Source organism: Heterodontus francisci, chromosome 3, assembly GCF_036365525.1.
Source record: "Heterodontus francisci isolate sHetFra1 chromosome 3, sHetFra1.hap1, whole genome shotgun sequence".
In the NCBI taxonomy this organism is placed as follows: domain Eukaryota; kingdom Metazoa; phylum Chordata; class Chondrichthyes; order Heterodontiformes; family Heterodontidae; genus Heterodontus; species Heterodontus francisci.
The window spans coordinates 104,017,528-104,033,530 of record NC_090373.1 but is presented as its reverse complement, the minus strand read 5'-3'; the positions used below and the strand labels follow the sequence as shown (position 1 = coordinate 104,033,530).

The window sequence follows — 16,003 nt, the reverse complement described above, 5'->3', positions numbered from 1 at the left end:
GGTCATGTTGATGCATACATATTATTTGCTTTGCATGTTGAGTGCTGTCTGGAGCCTTAAGAATAAAATCAGTATACCTCAAGAAGACAAAAGCAAAATGGCCCTTGATTGGGGTCTTAATTGACTTCATTGCCTGCCTGCCTGCTTCAATGGAAAAGGCTGTTGATTCCTGTGGCAACCTGCCACTGGGAAAGTCGCCCAGAAGGCGGAACAGCATTGGGGAGCCGTCCCGATGGGGTTTCTGGGTACTTTCCTGGTCTGTCCACCCCCACCCCCATCTCCAAACCAGCCTCTACAGGCCGGGAAAATTCAGCCCAGTGAGTTCTTATTTTCTATTGTAGATACAACTGAAGTTAGCTGCATGTCTGTAGTTCCTAACAATCTTTTGCACTGAATAGGTATAGCTGAAGATTGTGCTATTATCTACAAAGTAATTGAATTTTTACTTTGTTACTCACTTCCCCTCTCTCTGCTTCCCAGACTTGCCTTCCAGCCCTATGTCATTGTAGCCGATGGATAGTGCTAATGCTTCTGCTTGTTCAGACTACAGTTAGTGAGTAGTGCAGTAAGAGGTCTAACAGATCTCCATTCCACTCACAAAAAGTGGGTGTTTCAGCCACTTGGATGAAGTCTCAGTCAAATGTAATTGGAGTTGTGTTTTTATGAGACACTCGTGTCAGCTCAATGAAGCAGGTTGCCTGAGGCTTCTTTTCTGCTTTGCAATTCAAAATTAAGATTTCTTTATTAAAGATGTAATTGTATCCTGCAGACGCTGTTTTAATAAATGTACAGCATGAATCATGTTAGACATCTTTGTAAAACCAATCTTCCCTACAGTCATTGTCAGTGTTGTTTTTAACTATTACGACTGAAGATTTCAACTGCATTTTAGTGTGCCATATTCTGCTCGATTACAATATAATGAGAAATTCCTGTTGTTTTGTCCTGTCTCTGTTACTCTGATAGTTTGTTTTACATTGTAGATTGTGTTGTACTGCTGTATGTTGCAGACCACCTTCAGTGAAGTTGCTTCTGTTTTATGCTATGTTGCTTGTTCTGTGAAATCCAGCTATTTTATATTATGGGACAGATTTATGATAGCATGAGAGAAACAAGACATTTCTCAACTTCATTTTTGGTTGTTGAACCTTCGTCCACAGTTGAGGAAGGTCTTTGGAGGCTACTGATGACTACAGTACTGGCCTGTGCAGGCAGGCTAAGCCCATACAAGGCAGTAAGAAAGCAATGGATCCAAAATTCCTTGGGCCCACTGCACCAACGTAAGTGTGATGGAGTGGGCTCCACTAAACTCTGCTCCTGACTTTGCTGGAAATCAGGAAGATTTGAGAATAGAGAAATATTTTTCTCCAACATAGTGGCTATATGGATTGTCCTTTAAACTGCTGGAGTATGAAGGTCAAGGGATGCCATCTCATTTAAATATTTTGGCAGGTACTCACCCAGGTATGGGTGCACCTTGGGTGCCCACTAGAGTAGAGGTCATGGAAGATGTGCGACCAGATGGCCACAGGTGATTTCTCCACCACCACCACCACCCCCCCCACCACACCGCACCCCCCCCCCTTCATCCACACACACACACACACAGTTCTTCCTGTAATGGCCTTCCCCTGTTCCCTTGTAAGAAAGTGAATCAACAAGTCTGTCACAATTACTTAGGAGAAGCACTGGAATAGGAAAAATTGCATTTTTATATCCGGGGGAAGCCCACAGTGAGGAAGGAGTGGGTTGTCTTATGGTCACTTCTGAGTTAATTGTATTAAAGGAAAATATGTGCTTAGGCTCAGTTATTCACAAGAGATTAGATTCATGTAGGAAAGGGTGAAATTACTTACTTTGTGTTGATTTATTTAATTAGATGATTAAGGCTTTCACATTCAGGGAAAAAAGGGGGAGGGGTGGCGGTATTGTTTAAGGAGAACATTGCAGTGCTGGAGAAAAAGGATGTCCCAGAGGGGTCGAGGACAGAATCAATTTGGCTAGAGCTAAGGAACAGAAAAGGTGCAGTTACATTGCTCGGTGTTATCTATAGGCCACCAGCTAGTGGGAAGGATATGGAGGAACAAATTTACAAGGAAATTACAGAGAGGTGCAAAGATTATAGGGTAGTTATAATGGGGGACTTTAATTATCCAGACTTAGACTGGCATAGTAGTAGTGTAAAGGACAGTGAGGGGCAGGAGTTCCTAGAGTGTGTTCAGAAAAATTTTCTACAGCAGTATGTTGCTAGTCAAATGAGAAAGGAGGCACTACTAGACCTGGTTCTTGGGAATGATCTGGGTCAAATGGATCAAGTATCAGTAGGAAAGCATTTAGGGCACAGTGACCATTGTATCATAAGGTTTAGGCTGACTATGGAAAAGGACAAAGAACAATCCAGAGTAAAAACAATTAAATGGGGGAAAGCAAAGTTCAATGGGGTAAGAATGGAGCTGGGGTGAATAAATTGGAGTCAAAAGTTGGCAGGAAAAACAGCAGCTGAGCAATAGGCTACCTTCAAAGAAGAGATAGTTCGGGCACAGTCAAGGTATGTTCTTTTGAAGGGGAAAGGTAGGGCAAACAAATCCAGAGCCTCCTGGATGATAAAAGAAGTAGAGATTAAGATAAAGAAGAATAAGTGTGGTAATAACAGATGCCAGGTAGAAAATACTATTGAGAACCAGGCTGAATATAGAAAGTCCAAAAGGGAAGTGAGAAAGCAAATACGAGGAGCAAAGAGAGAGCATGACAAGAGACTGGCAACTAACATTAAAGGTAATCCCAAAGTTTTCTATAGATATATAAATCGTAAAAGTGTGGTTAAAGGAGAGGTGGGACTGTTTAGGGACCATAAAGGGGATTTACACATGAAGGCAGAGGGCATAGCTGAGGTATTAAATGAATACTTTGCATCTGTCTTCACCAAGGAAGAAGATGCAACCCAGACAATGGTGAAAGAGGAGGTAATTCAGACACTAGAAGGGTTTAAAATTGATAAAGAGGATGCATTAGATAGGTTGTCTGTACTCAAAGTGGATAAAGCACCAGGACCAGATGAGATGTATCCACGGATGCTGAGGAAAGTGAGGGTGGAAATCGTGGAGACATTGGTCATAATTTTTCAGTCTTCCTTAGACTCGGGTGGTGCCAGAGGACCAGAGAAATGCAAACATTACACCCTTGTTTGAAAAAGTGTGTAACGATAAGCCCAACAACCACAGGCCAGTCAGATTAACTTCGGTGCTGGGGAAACTTCTAGAAAAGTAATTTGGGACAAAATTAATAGTCACATGGACAAATGTGGGTTAATTCAGGAACGCCAGCATGGATTTCTTAAGGGAAAACCATGTTTAACTAACTTGCTGGAGTTTTTTGAGAAGGTAACAGAGAGGGTTGATGAGGGCAATGCTGTTGATGTGGTGTAGAACAAAGAACAAAGAAAATTACAGCACAGGAACAGGCCCTTCGGCCCTCCAAGCCTGCGCAGATCCTCTATCCTCTTTCAAAAGGCGTTTGATGCAGCGCCACACAACAGACCAGTGAGAAAGATATAGCTCACGGAATAAAAGAGACAGTAGCAACATGGATACAAAATTGTCAGAGTGACAGGAATCAAAGAGTAGTGGTTAATGGATGTTTTTCGGGCTGTAGGAAGGTTTGTAGTAGAGTTCCCCAGGAGTCAGTGCTGGGACCCTTGCTTTTCCTGATATATATATCAATGACCTAGAACAGGACATAATTTCAAAGTTTGCAGATGATATGAAACTTGGAAACATTGTGAACTGTGAGGACGATGGTGCAGAGCTGCAAAAGGACATAGATAAGTTGGTGGAATGAGCAGACAGGTGGCAAATGAAGTTCAATGCAGAGAAATGTGAAGTGATTCATTTTGTTAGGAAGAACATGGAGAGACAATATAAAATAAAGAGTACAATTCTAAAGGGGGTGTAGGAGCAGAGGGACCTAGATGTATATGTGTATAACTCAGTGAAGGTGGCAGGACAGTTTGAGAGAGCAGTTAATAAAGCATACAGTATTGTTATGGCCAGGTGAGGAAGGGGTCTCGGGCTCCTCTCTTGCCCCTTTCCTGGTTTGGCCATAACAGGGTTTATCTTTAAAAACACAGTGATTTTAACTTACCTCCTCATTGAGTCCTTTGCCCACTGCACTCTAATTGTAATTGCAAATGAACCAATCAGACAGGTTTTCTTAGGTTTAGGAAACAAGGAAGATGTAAGTTTATCAGCCTTATTACTCTAACCCAGTTAAAATTTCTAAAATACGCGACGCAACCACGCTAGCATGCATACGAGATAGACGCACATACAAATGGGAACATAGGAGCAGATGTAGGCCATTCAGCCCATCGAGCCTGCTCCACCATTCAAAACGATCATGGCTGATCATCCATTTCAATGCCTTTTTCCCACACTATCCCCATATTCCTTTATGTCATTGGTATTTAGAAATCTGTCAATCTCTACTTTAAACATGCTGAATGACTGAGCTTCCACAGCCCTCTGGGGTAGAGAATTCCAAAGATTCACAACCCTCTGTGTAAAGAAATTTCTCCTCATCGCTGTCCTAAGTGGCTTCCCCTTATTTTGAAATTGCGTCCCCTGGTTCTAGACTCCCCAAGCAGGGGAAACATCTTACCTGCATCTACCCTGTCTATCCTTTAAGTATTTTGTAGGCTTCAATGAGATCACCTCTCATTCTTCGAAATTCTAGAAAATACAGGCCCAGTTTCCCCAATCGCTCTTCATAGGACAGTCCCGCCATCCCGCAAACAAGTCTGGTGAACCTTTGCTGCTCTCCCTCTTTGGCAGTAGTATCCTTCCTAAGGTAAGGGGACCAAAACTGCACACAGGACTCCAGGTGCAGTCTAACCAAGGTTCTGTACAGTTGAAGCAAACTTCGCTACTCCTGTACTCAAATCCTCGTGATAAAGGCTAACATACCATTAGCCTTTTTAATTGCTTGCAGCACTTGCATCTTAGCTTTCAGTGACTTGTTGGCAAGGACACCCAGGTCCCTTTGTACATCTACACTTTCTAATCTCTTACCATTGAAGAAATACTCTGCACATCTGTCCCTCCTGCCAAAATGGATAACGTCACATTTTTCCTCATTATATTCTATCTGCCACGTTCTTACCCACTCAGTAGGTCTGTCCAAAATCCCCTTGAAGCCGCTTTGCATCTTCCTCACAACACACATTCCCACCTAGTTTTGTGTCATCAGCGAACTTGGAAATATTATATTTGGTCCCCACATCCAAATCATGGATATATATTGTGAACAGCTGGAGCCCAAGTATTGATCCTTGTGGTACCCTTCTAGTCACAGCCTGCCATTGCGAGAATGACCCGTTTATTCGCATTCTCTGTTTTCTGCCTGTTAACCAATCCTTAATCCATACCACTATATTACTTCCTGTCTCATGTACTTTAATTTTGCTAACCAACCTCCTGTGGGGAACTTTATCAAAAACCTTCTGAAAATCCGAGTATACCACGTCCACCAACTCCCCTTCATCAATTCTGTTAGTAACATCCTCAAAAAACTCCAACAGATTTGTCAGACATGATTTCCCAATCAGATCATTATTATCCAAGTGTCCATTTATTACATCCTTTAGAATAGATTCTAACATTTTCTCTACTGCTGATGTAAGGCTAACCAGTCTATAGTTTCCTGTTTTCTCTCTCTCTCCCCTTTAAATTGTGGGGTGACATTTGCTACCTTCGAATCTGCAGGAACTGTTTCAGAATCTATAGAATTTTGGAAGTGATCACCAGTGCATCCACTATCTCCATAGCTACCTCTTTCAACACTCTGGGATGTAGAATATCAGGTCCTGGGGACTTATCGACCTTCAGCCCCATTAATTTCTCCAATACAACCTTCTTACTCATACTAATTTCCTTCAAATAGATATAGAGGGGGAGAAAGAATTGGCGGAGCGGGGGGACGTTGAAGTCGAGTTTGTAATAAATGGAATTCAGTTACTGGGTGACAATGTCTTCATTTGAAGTTAAGATCTTGGGTTCTTGCTGCGGCCCGGTGCACAATTTCAAGCTTGTTTCTCTGGTAGCAGAAGGCCAAAGATATGCTTTGTCTGTAGTCTTGAAGTGTAGGAACCGCCACCTTGGTTTTCCTGGGACTTTGCTGGAAAGAGAGACAGAGAGAGGGAGACCTTCCTTCTCCTTTCTGTGCAAATTGCAATCTGTCTTTCTGTGTGGCACAATTCAAAAAGACCCCAGCCTGGCTGGCAGGCAGGTCATGTGACCCTCTTTGTGTGAAATAGCAGCTTCTGGGAGGGTTGTTGATTTCAAAGCTTTCCAGACATACTCGATGGCGATTGGAGTTCTGGCTCTTACACTGACAAAGAAGGTTAATTATCACTATTGCCTCCACCAATCTTGTTAATTGAATTAGTGAGCACTCCCATTGTCTCTCTATTCAGCTATCTCTCAGAATGCAAATATGCAACCATGTTTTCAGCTGTTCAGCTCTTTTTTTAAACAAGTTATGTGCAATGTCCAGTAACAAAGGTTCAAGTAGTGTCCCATATGACAAAATTAATATGTTTCCATTTGGCAGATGTGAGTTCCATCACAGTATGCTGGGCTTTATTAATAGGGGCACAGAGTACAAGAGTAAGGAAGTTCTGTTGAACTTGTATAAGTCACTAGTTCAGCCTCAGCTGGAATATTGCATCCAGTTCTGGGCGCCGCACTTTAGGAAAGACGCAAGGGCATCTGGTTACAGACAATTTGGACTTTCAGTAAGTGGTGCTGTTGGAAAGTTGAGGAGATTAACAGCTGGAGCTCACAATGCTTCTTCTTTCTTTGGCCTCCTTATCTCGAGAGACAATGGATAAGCGCCTGGAGGAGGTCAGTGGTGTGTGGAGCAGCGCCTGGAGTGGCTATAAAGGCCAATTCTAGAGTGACAGGCTCTTCCACAGGTGCTGCAGAGAAATTTGATTGTCGGGGCTGTTACACAGTTGGCTCTTCCCTTGCGCCTCTGTCTTTTTTCCTGCCAACTGCTAAGTCTCTTTGACTCGCCACACTTTAGCCCCGCCTTTATGGCTGTCCGCCAGCTCTGGCGAACGCTGGCAACTGACTCCCACGACTTGTGATCAATGTCACAGGATTTCATGTCGCATTTGCAGACATCTTTAAAGCGGAGACATGGACGGCCGATGGGTCTGATACCAGTGGCGAGCTCGCTGTACAATGTGTCTTTGGGGATCCTGCCATCTTCCATGCGGCTCACATGGCCAAGCCATCTCAAGCGCCGCTGACTCAGTAGTGTGTATAAGCTGGGGATGTTGGCCGCCTCGAGGACTTCTGTGTTGGAGATACGGTCCTGCCACCTGATGCCAAGTATTCTCCGGAAGCAGCGAAGATGGAATGAATTGAGACGTCGCTCTTGGCTGACATACGTTGTCCAGGCCTCGCTGCCATAGAGCAAGGTACTGAGGACACAGGCTTGATACACTCGGACTTTTGTGTTCCTTGTCAGTGCGCCATTTTCCCACACTCTCTTGGCCAGTCTGGACATAGCAGTGGAAGCCTTTCCTATGCGCTTGTTGATTTCTGCATCTAGAGACAGGTTACTGGTGATAGTTGAGCTTAGGTAGGTGAACTCTTGAACCACTTCCAGAGCGTGGTTGCCAATATTGATGGATGGAGTATTTCTGACGTCCTGCCCCATGATGTTCGTTTTCTTGAGGCTGATGGTTAGGCCAAATTAATTGCAGGCAGCCGCAAACCTGTCGATGAGACTCTGCAGGCACTCTTCAGTGTGAGATGTTAAAGCAGCATCGTCAGCAAAGAGGAGTTCCCTGATGAGGACTTTCCGTACTTTGGACTTTGCTCTTAGAAGGGCAAGGTTGAACAACCTGCCCCCTGATCTTGTGTGGAGGAAAATTCCTTCTTCAGAGGATTTGAACGCATGTGAAAGCAGCAGGGAGAAGAAAATCCCAAAAAGTGTGGGTGTGAGAACACAGCCCTGTTTCACGCCACTCAGGATAGGAAAGGGGTCTGATGAGGAGCCACCATGTTGAATTGTGCCTTTCATATTGTCATTGAATGAGGTGATACTTAGTAGCTTTGGTGGGCATCCAATCTTTTCTAGTAGTCTGAAGAGACCACGTCTGCTGACGAGGTCAAAGGCTTTGGTGAGATCAATGAAAGCAATGTAGAGGGGCATCTGTTGTTCGCGGCATTTCTCCTGTATCTGACGAAGGGAGAACAGCATGTCAACGGTCGATCTCTCTGCACGAAAGCCACACTGTGCCTCAGGGTAGACGCGCTCGGCCAGCTTCTGGAGCCTGTTTAGAGCGACTCGAGCAAAGACTTTCCCCACTATGCTGAGCTATGTGTGTGTTATCAATTGTACACATTTTAGTCGAGTTGAGGAATTAATGCAGCTTTGCAGGATAGCAAGGCAGCAGCCTGATAGCAGTGGGGGAGCCAATGGGACCCATTGTAAAAATTGCACTTGTGTTATGGACAGGTTAGAAATTGTAGGGATGGCTCCCCTTTTCCACCTCTTCAAAAAAAAAGTCTTAACTCCTGAGTGTGAAGAACAGACAAATGATAGGTTTTCTCATAAGTTTTAGAAGGAAGATAAATGTTTATTATTAACACTCAATATACACAACTACACCCACTCTCTCACTCATCCAGATACACACATACTCAATATGTGATAGAGATTATAAAGGAACATGCATTTAAGTCTTTTATGAATTTTTTAGGGTTCTCAGTTGCACTTGCATTTCCCCCCAGGATGAAGACGTGAAACAGTGCAGGCCTGTAATCTTTTGCTTGTTCACTGAAGAAAAATTTGGGAGGTTTAGGAGAATGGATGCACTGTTACAGATTTCTCTTGTTATATTCCAGTCAAAGGTCTGTAGTAAAATCCTGATACGACTTCTCAACTGGATGAGTTGAAGACCAACTCCAATCTCTGCCTTAGCTAGTGGTGTTAGGCAGGGTCCTTTGTCTTTGCTGGCATAGAGGTTTTTCTCTCAATCTTTCTCTGCCCAGAATATACCATTATTGAAACTCCTTATCAGACACTTAGTTTCTGTCATGTGACCAGAGTTTCTCTTCCATTGAATTCATAAATAGTTTCTGATGGTTCAGTCATTGTCAGACAATGGAGTTCAGGTATTGCTCAATCACATACTATCTTGATAAAGTAGAGCTTTTCAAACCCATTCTCTGTAGTTCAAGCTTGGAGTCAAAAAGTCTGCCACTATATTGTTAACCCAATTGGTTAGAGAGATGCAGCCATTATTATACAAAGGGCTGTTTGCATCTTCTTGACTTCTCAAAGATATGACCAGAAAGATTGTTTGTATTTTAATTACTTTGCCAAGACTTGTCCCGACATGAAAATTAGCTCAGGGTTTTTGCAGTTTCATGTATATTGGCAAGAAAGAAAAGGTGACCATTTTGTTTTACAGGAAAAGTGTCCATTTCGGATTTATTTCATAAGTTCATTTCATAGTTCATAAGTTTGTATTGCGTGAGTGAGACACTTGTCGAGACTGAATGGTAAAAAACTTTGTAGAGCTAAAATTCTGCAACCAGCACAATTGAGGCTTTCATGCTGTAAAACTTGTCAGTGTAGCTAACTGCCTTGACATTTCCACTGCAGCTCATGTGCATAGCTGCCAAAGTAGAGAGTAAGCCCAATGGGACGTGGAAATTCTGACCAGCGGGTCCAAATTAAGAGATCTGCACATTAAAAGCAAAGTGCCTGCATATGTGAACAAATATTTATTTTGGCCATTACCATCATCTAAAATGAATTTCAGATACTTGTTAGCCGTGGCCAAGGGAGAGAAAAAGTATTAGGCAGAAATCTAGTGAAAGAGAAGTCATCACGAATGCATGAAACAGCTTCTGTGGGCAAGTGAAAGGAGGGTTACAGCACCTGAGCCCCTGTTCAATTAGTGGCTAAATGGAGATGCAATTGCATTAGGTTGGTGTAAGAAGGGCTGTTCAATTTGACATTCGAGGCATGCTCCTCCGGAAAACAGCAGTACACTGTTCCTGGAAGCAGGTGATAAGGAGATTGCTGTTCGCATGTTGTGCAAGACTTGGGAACAACACCACCTTATATTTATATAGCACCTTTAACATGATAAAACCTCCCAAGGTGCTTCTCAAGGAACATTATAAAACAAAATGTGACACCGAGCTATATGAGGTGATATTAGGTCAGATGATCAAAAACTTGGTCGAAGAGGTAGGTTTTAAGGAATGTCTTAAAAGAGGAAGGCTAGGCGGAGAGGGGTAGGGAGGGTATTCCAGAACTGAGGGCCAAGGCAACTGAAAACACGGCCACCAGTGGTGGAGTGATGACGATTGGGGATGCTCAGGAGGCCAGAATTAGAGGAGCACTGATATCTCGGAAGGTTGTGGGCTGGAGGAGATTAGAGTGATAGGGAGGGGTGAGGCCATGGAGGGATTTGAAAACAAGGATGAGAATTTTAAAATTGAGACATTGGTTTACTGGGAACCAATGTAGTTTAGCAAGCACAGGGGTGATAGGTGAACGGGACTTGGTGCGAGTTAGGACACAGGCAGCAGAGTTTTGGATGACCTCAAGTTTATGGAGGGTAGAATGTTTGAGACCAGCCAGGAGGGCATTGGAATAGTCAAGTCTAGCGGTAACAAAGGTATGAGTGATGGTTTCAGCAGCAGATGAGCTTAGGCAGCACAAAGGTGGCCGATGTTATGGACGCAGAACTAGGTGGTATTAGTGATGGTGCGATTATGTGGTTGGAAGCTCATCTCAGGATCAAGTGTGCAAACAGTCTGGTTTTGTCTCAGAAAGTTGCCAGGTAAAGGGATGGAGTTGGTATCTAGGGAACAGAGTTTGGAGTGAGAACCAAAAATAATGACTTTCGTCTTCCTTGTATTTAATTGGGGGAAATTTCTGCTCATCCAATACTGGATGTCAGATAAGCAGCCTGATAATTTATCAAGAGTGGAGGAGTCAAGGGGTGGTGATGAGATAGAGCTGGGTGTCGTCCGTGTACATGTGAAAACTAATGCTGTGCTTTCGGATGATGTCGCTGAGGGGCAACATGTAGACGAGAAATAGAAGGAGTCCAAGGATAGACCTTTGGGGTACACCAGAGGTAACAGTATGGGAGGAGGAAGGGAAGACATTGCATCTGACACTCTGGCTAGATAAGAATGGATCCAACAGAAAGTAGTCCCACCCAACTGGACAACAGTGGCAAGGAGTTGGAGGAGGATGATGTGGTTAACTGTGTTTTATGTGGTCCAGCCAGATCTGGCGGTGGATGGCTAAACCAGTTGCCCACCCCTTGGACTTAATGGAGCGGAGCTGAGGGCTGTACTAGGGTAAGAGGAAGTTGGTGGTTTTGTTGGGGACTGGGGCATCAAAGTTGGAGGTGAAGATGTGGTTGAACAAATCAGTAACTGTAGAAGAATTGTGGCGAATGGAGGGCCAAAGGCTAGACAGCTGAGATTGTGAAAGTGCAGTTGCAAGTGAATTAGGGATAGTTTTGTTTTCCAGGGACAGATACAAAAGTTGGTAGGTTAGGGCATGGAAGGGGGTTGTGGGTGGAAAGTGATAAAAGGAGGTGATCAGAGATGGCCTTAGCCTTATCTGTGTTTGATATGATGGGACTAACCAAACCACGTGAGATGGGAAGGTCAAGGGGGTAGCCATGAATATGGGTTGGGGAGTTTACATGCAGGGAGAGATTTAGGGAGGATAAGAGGGCAGTGTACTCAGGAGAGAGAATATGATGAGTTGAGATGAGATGGAGTTTGAGATGGTGCAGCGGCTGAGAGAGGAAAATAGTGAAGATATCTTTGTAAGAGAATCATTATCTTACTTGGGTGGGTGGTAGACAATGATTTTTTTGAATGGGAAGTGAGGGGATGTACCAAGGTGAGATGTTCAACGGAGAAAGTGCCAGAGGAGTAGAGGGTCAGCTCAAACCACACCGCCATTGCGACAGTCTTGATTCGGAAAGTGGTGGAAGATGTAGCCAGGCAGGGAGGCTTCATTAAGGGAAAAGGTGTCATCAACCCTCAGCCAGGTTTCCATTACAGCCATGACGTTGATGCAAACATCCACAATAGGTTCATGGATGGCAAGGGCCTTGTTCACAAGTGAATGGACATTCTGGAGGGAGATGCATAGAGGGGTGGTGAGAGTTGATCCATGGCAGAGTCCACAGGGTCAGCAGTGGGAAGAGTGAGTTGACAGAAAGGAGATTGGCAAGATTAGCATACAGCTGGCACACTGGGTGGGAAGGTCGACGAGAGAGTGGGATAGGGACATTTGGGGTTGCTACTCATAATGGGGCAGTGCTGTGTGCCTCGATGCCAAGAGAGGCACTGAGGCAAGCTGTAGGTTATCCAAGAGGGAGTCAAGCCTGGGATGGCAGCAAGAGAGCAAGAAGGTCGAACAGTACTGAAAGGTTGGGGTAGGGAATCGTGAAGTCAAAGTACAGGAGAGTAGAAGTGAAAGGAGGCATGATGATAGACTAGAGTGGTCTAGGAGGGGTAAAGAGAGAAAAACTTATTTAAAAAGTGAAAATAGAATGATGGGCTCAGATCCAGACCGGCAGCCAAAATGCTCACGCGAATGGCCTCAGGGAAAGCTCAAGTTATGGTTAAATAAAAATTAGGATACATTAAAAACCTGATAGTAAATGGGAAAAATAGATAGGAGACAATAGGAAGGAGTCCAGAGTTAAAGTCAGTGGTCCCGTGGTGGGATGAAGATGACTTGGCACAGAGCATCAGCGAACTGTTGTTTGAGTTCGGAGAGAGGTGTAACAAGTGAATTCCAGAAGCTATTTGAGGGTAGAGTGTTGGAGGATGCACTGATAGAGCTATTTTCATGGGAATGAGGATGCAAGAGGTGTACAGAGTCAGTTGCAAGATGATGGCGAAGTTGAAGGACACCATAAAATCCAGAACATATGAATTGGGAGCAGGAGTAGGCCACTCAGCCCCTCGAACCTGCTCCGCCATTCAATAAGATCATGACTGATCTGATTGTAACCTCAACTCCACCTTTCTGCCTACCCCCAATAACCTTTCACCCCCTTGCTTATCGGGAATCTATCTACCTCTGCCTTAAAAATATTCGAAGACTCTGCTTCCACCAGCTTTTGAGGAGGAGTTCCAAAGACTCACGACCCTCAGAGAAAAAATTTCTTCTAGAAACATAGAAAATAGGAGCAACAGTAGGCCATTCGGCCCTTCGAGCCTTCTCCGCCATTCGTTATGATCATGGCTGATCATCCAACTCAGTAACCTGTTCCAGCTTTCGTCCCATACCCTTTGATCCCTTTAGACCCAAGAGCTATATCTAACTCCTTCTTGAAAACAAAATGTTTTGGCCTCAACCGTTCTCTGTGGTAGTGAATTCCACAGGCTCACCACTCTCTGGGTGAAGAAATTTCTCCTCATCTCAGTCCTGAAAGGTTTACCCCATATTCTTAGACTATGACCCCTGGTTCTGGACTCCCCCACCATCAGGAACATCCTTCCTGCACCAGCCTTGTCAAGTCCTGTTAGAATGTTATAGGTTTCTATGAGATCCCCCCTCACTCTTCTGAACTCCAGCGAATATAATCCTAACCGACTCAATCTCTCCTCATACATCAGTCCCACCATCCCAGGGATCAATCTGGTAAACCTTCGCTGCACTCCCTCTATAGCAAGAACATCCTTCCTCAGATAAGGAGACCAAAACTGCACACAATATTCCAGGTGTGGCTTCACCAAGGCCCTGTATAATTGCAGCAAGACATCCCTGCTCCTGTACTCAAATCCTCTTGCTATGAAGGCCAACATATTATCACCTAAAAAATGGACTTAGAAATTTTTGGTTCCTGTTTGGTTAAATATATTTTTATGACCAGGTGAGAAGGTTGTCTAGGGGTCCCTCTCAGCCTTCACCTGGTCTTACTGTTAACAGGGTTTAATTTTTAAACACACTGTGTTTTTAGCTCCCCCTTGGTGAATCCTTGTTCACCGCTTTCCAATTATAAGGCAAAGAAACCAGCACAGACAGGCTTTCTTAGGTTTAAAGAAGAAAAGTTGAAATTTATTAGACTTAAACTCTAATTCGGTTGATGCCTACAGATACATGACATGCCCACACTAGCATGCATACGCGATACACACATGCAAATAGAGACAGAAAAGAGCAGAAGAAAAATAAAGTGGAAAAGTTTGAGGCAATATCTGAAGAGTGTTGTTAAGGTTCTTTGAGCTCACTGTAGAGTCCTTGTTTGTAGGTAGATCTTGCTTTTCGTTGGGGCCCAGTATTCTTCTTAAACCTTGTTCGCTGTAGGAGACTTTTCTCTCTCGGGGTTCATGTGTCTTCAGTGGATTCAGAGACTTGTGAGAAAGAGATGGGAGCAGGCAGACAGGAGAGGCTGTGGTGAGCCAGCCAGGAGAGATCTTCTCAGTCTAGGAGCATTCTGCTTTTTTTTGCCCCAACTATTCGTACAAATTCAAAAAACTCAGATTGCCCAGCAGGTTAGTCATGTGACTAGCTGGTTTGACCATGTCTGTTTGTGTATTCGGCCATTTTAGCAGTCAACCTGGAATGCGAACTCCCTCCCCCACCTTCAATGTCTGGTAATCAAAAGTCCATTGTGGGTTGAATGGCTGCTTTGTCCTTCCAAACGCTGTCTGTTAATATGCAAATGTCTTTACCAGCCATGGCTGATCTGTTTAACAAGTCCTTTCTTCACTCCAGTAACAGTTTAAAATCATTGTTCATGACAAAATGAATGTGCCTCATTCTTGGCAGGTGGGGGCCTAGCATGACAATATAAATAGTACCTATTGGCTAGTTTGAGAAGAATGCCATTTTTTCCTCAAGTTCATACTTGCAATTAAGGTGAAGTAATCAAGCTGGTGCTTAATGATAGCGATTTATTAATACAGAGACACCTGAATTGATCTGAACAGGAAAGTTGGCAAGATTTCATTCATTGCTTTTAATGTCTTATCTGTGCTACCATATCAGCTGACACTCTGAACCCTGTATAAATTATACCAGTCACTTCATAGAAACTGAACATTGGCAGCCTTGCTCAGTTTCATGGGTAGTGGTTGTTAAAAATCTGTCTTTATTTATATAAAAAAATAAATTACCCTTCAATGCTGTTTCAGATGTAACAAATGATTCCAGAACACGGTGTTCTTGAGCTTTTAGTACGAATTCCCATGTGTTTCAACAGTAATATATGTTGGGCATTCCTATACTGTAGAATTTTGGATGGACTGCAAACATATTTTAGTACGCATGGAAAAAAATGTCCATTAAAACAGCATAGTGAAAAACTTTTATAATATGAGACAAACATTATCTGAATGCCTTTATCAGACAGTAATTTTCAAATTGTCACTGTGGTTTATGATATCTGAATTTGAAGAATCTGTTATGGCTTTGGATATTGCCGTTTTCTGGGTTGCGAAAAGTCTGCTCAACAAGTTTCCTGTACCTACAGGCAATGCACTGGATATAACATGAATTTTGTGTCCCATAAAACCAGGTATATTCCTTAACTCACTAGTTTTACTGAATTGATCAGTTTATTGGATCAGTAAAGCCACTATAAGCAGTGTAGATATGGCACTTCAGCATAAATGCTGAATTATATATGTACATTAGGAGAGCACGAGACACCACATCTGCAAACCAGTATTCTTTCAAAAGTCATAAAATTAGTTTAAATAAAATCCATTAGTTGGCACTCAGGTCTCTGAAATCTTACAGAAAAAAGAGTGTAAATCATCTTGCAAATGAATTATACATGATACATGGACATTGAATATGCTAGGGATATCAAAATTAGTGAAGCATTAACATTGATTTTGTATTCAATGACAAGAACCAGAAGTACCATATGGAAAAATGTAAACAAAATACATTACCAAAAAACACAGCCTGACCTGTCTGGAAA

The 16,003-nt window shown here is 43.2% G+C and overlaps 1 protein-coding gene across 1 annotated transcript in view; it reads left to right on the top strand.

Moving 5' to 3' along the window:
• Positions 1-16,003, top strand: part of trmt11 (tRNA methyltransferase 11 homolog) — a 97,795-nt gene that overhangs the window by 46,795 nt on the left and 34,997 nt on the right. The window lies entirely within an intron of this gene.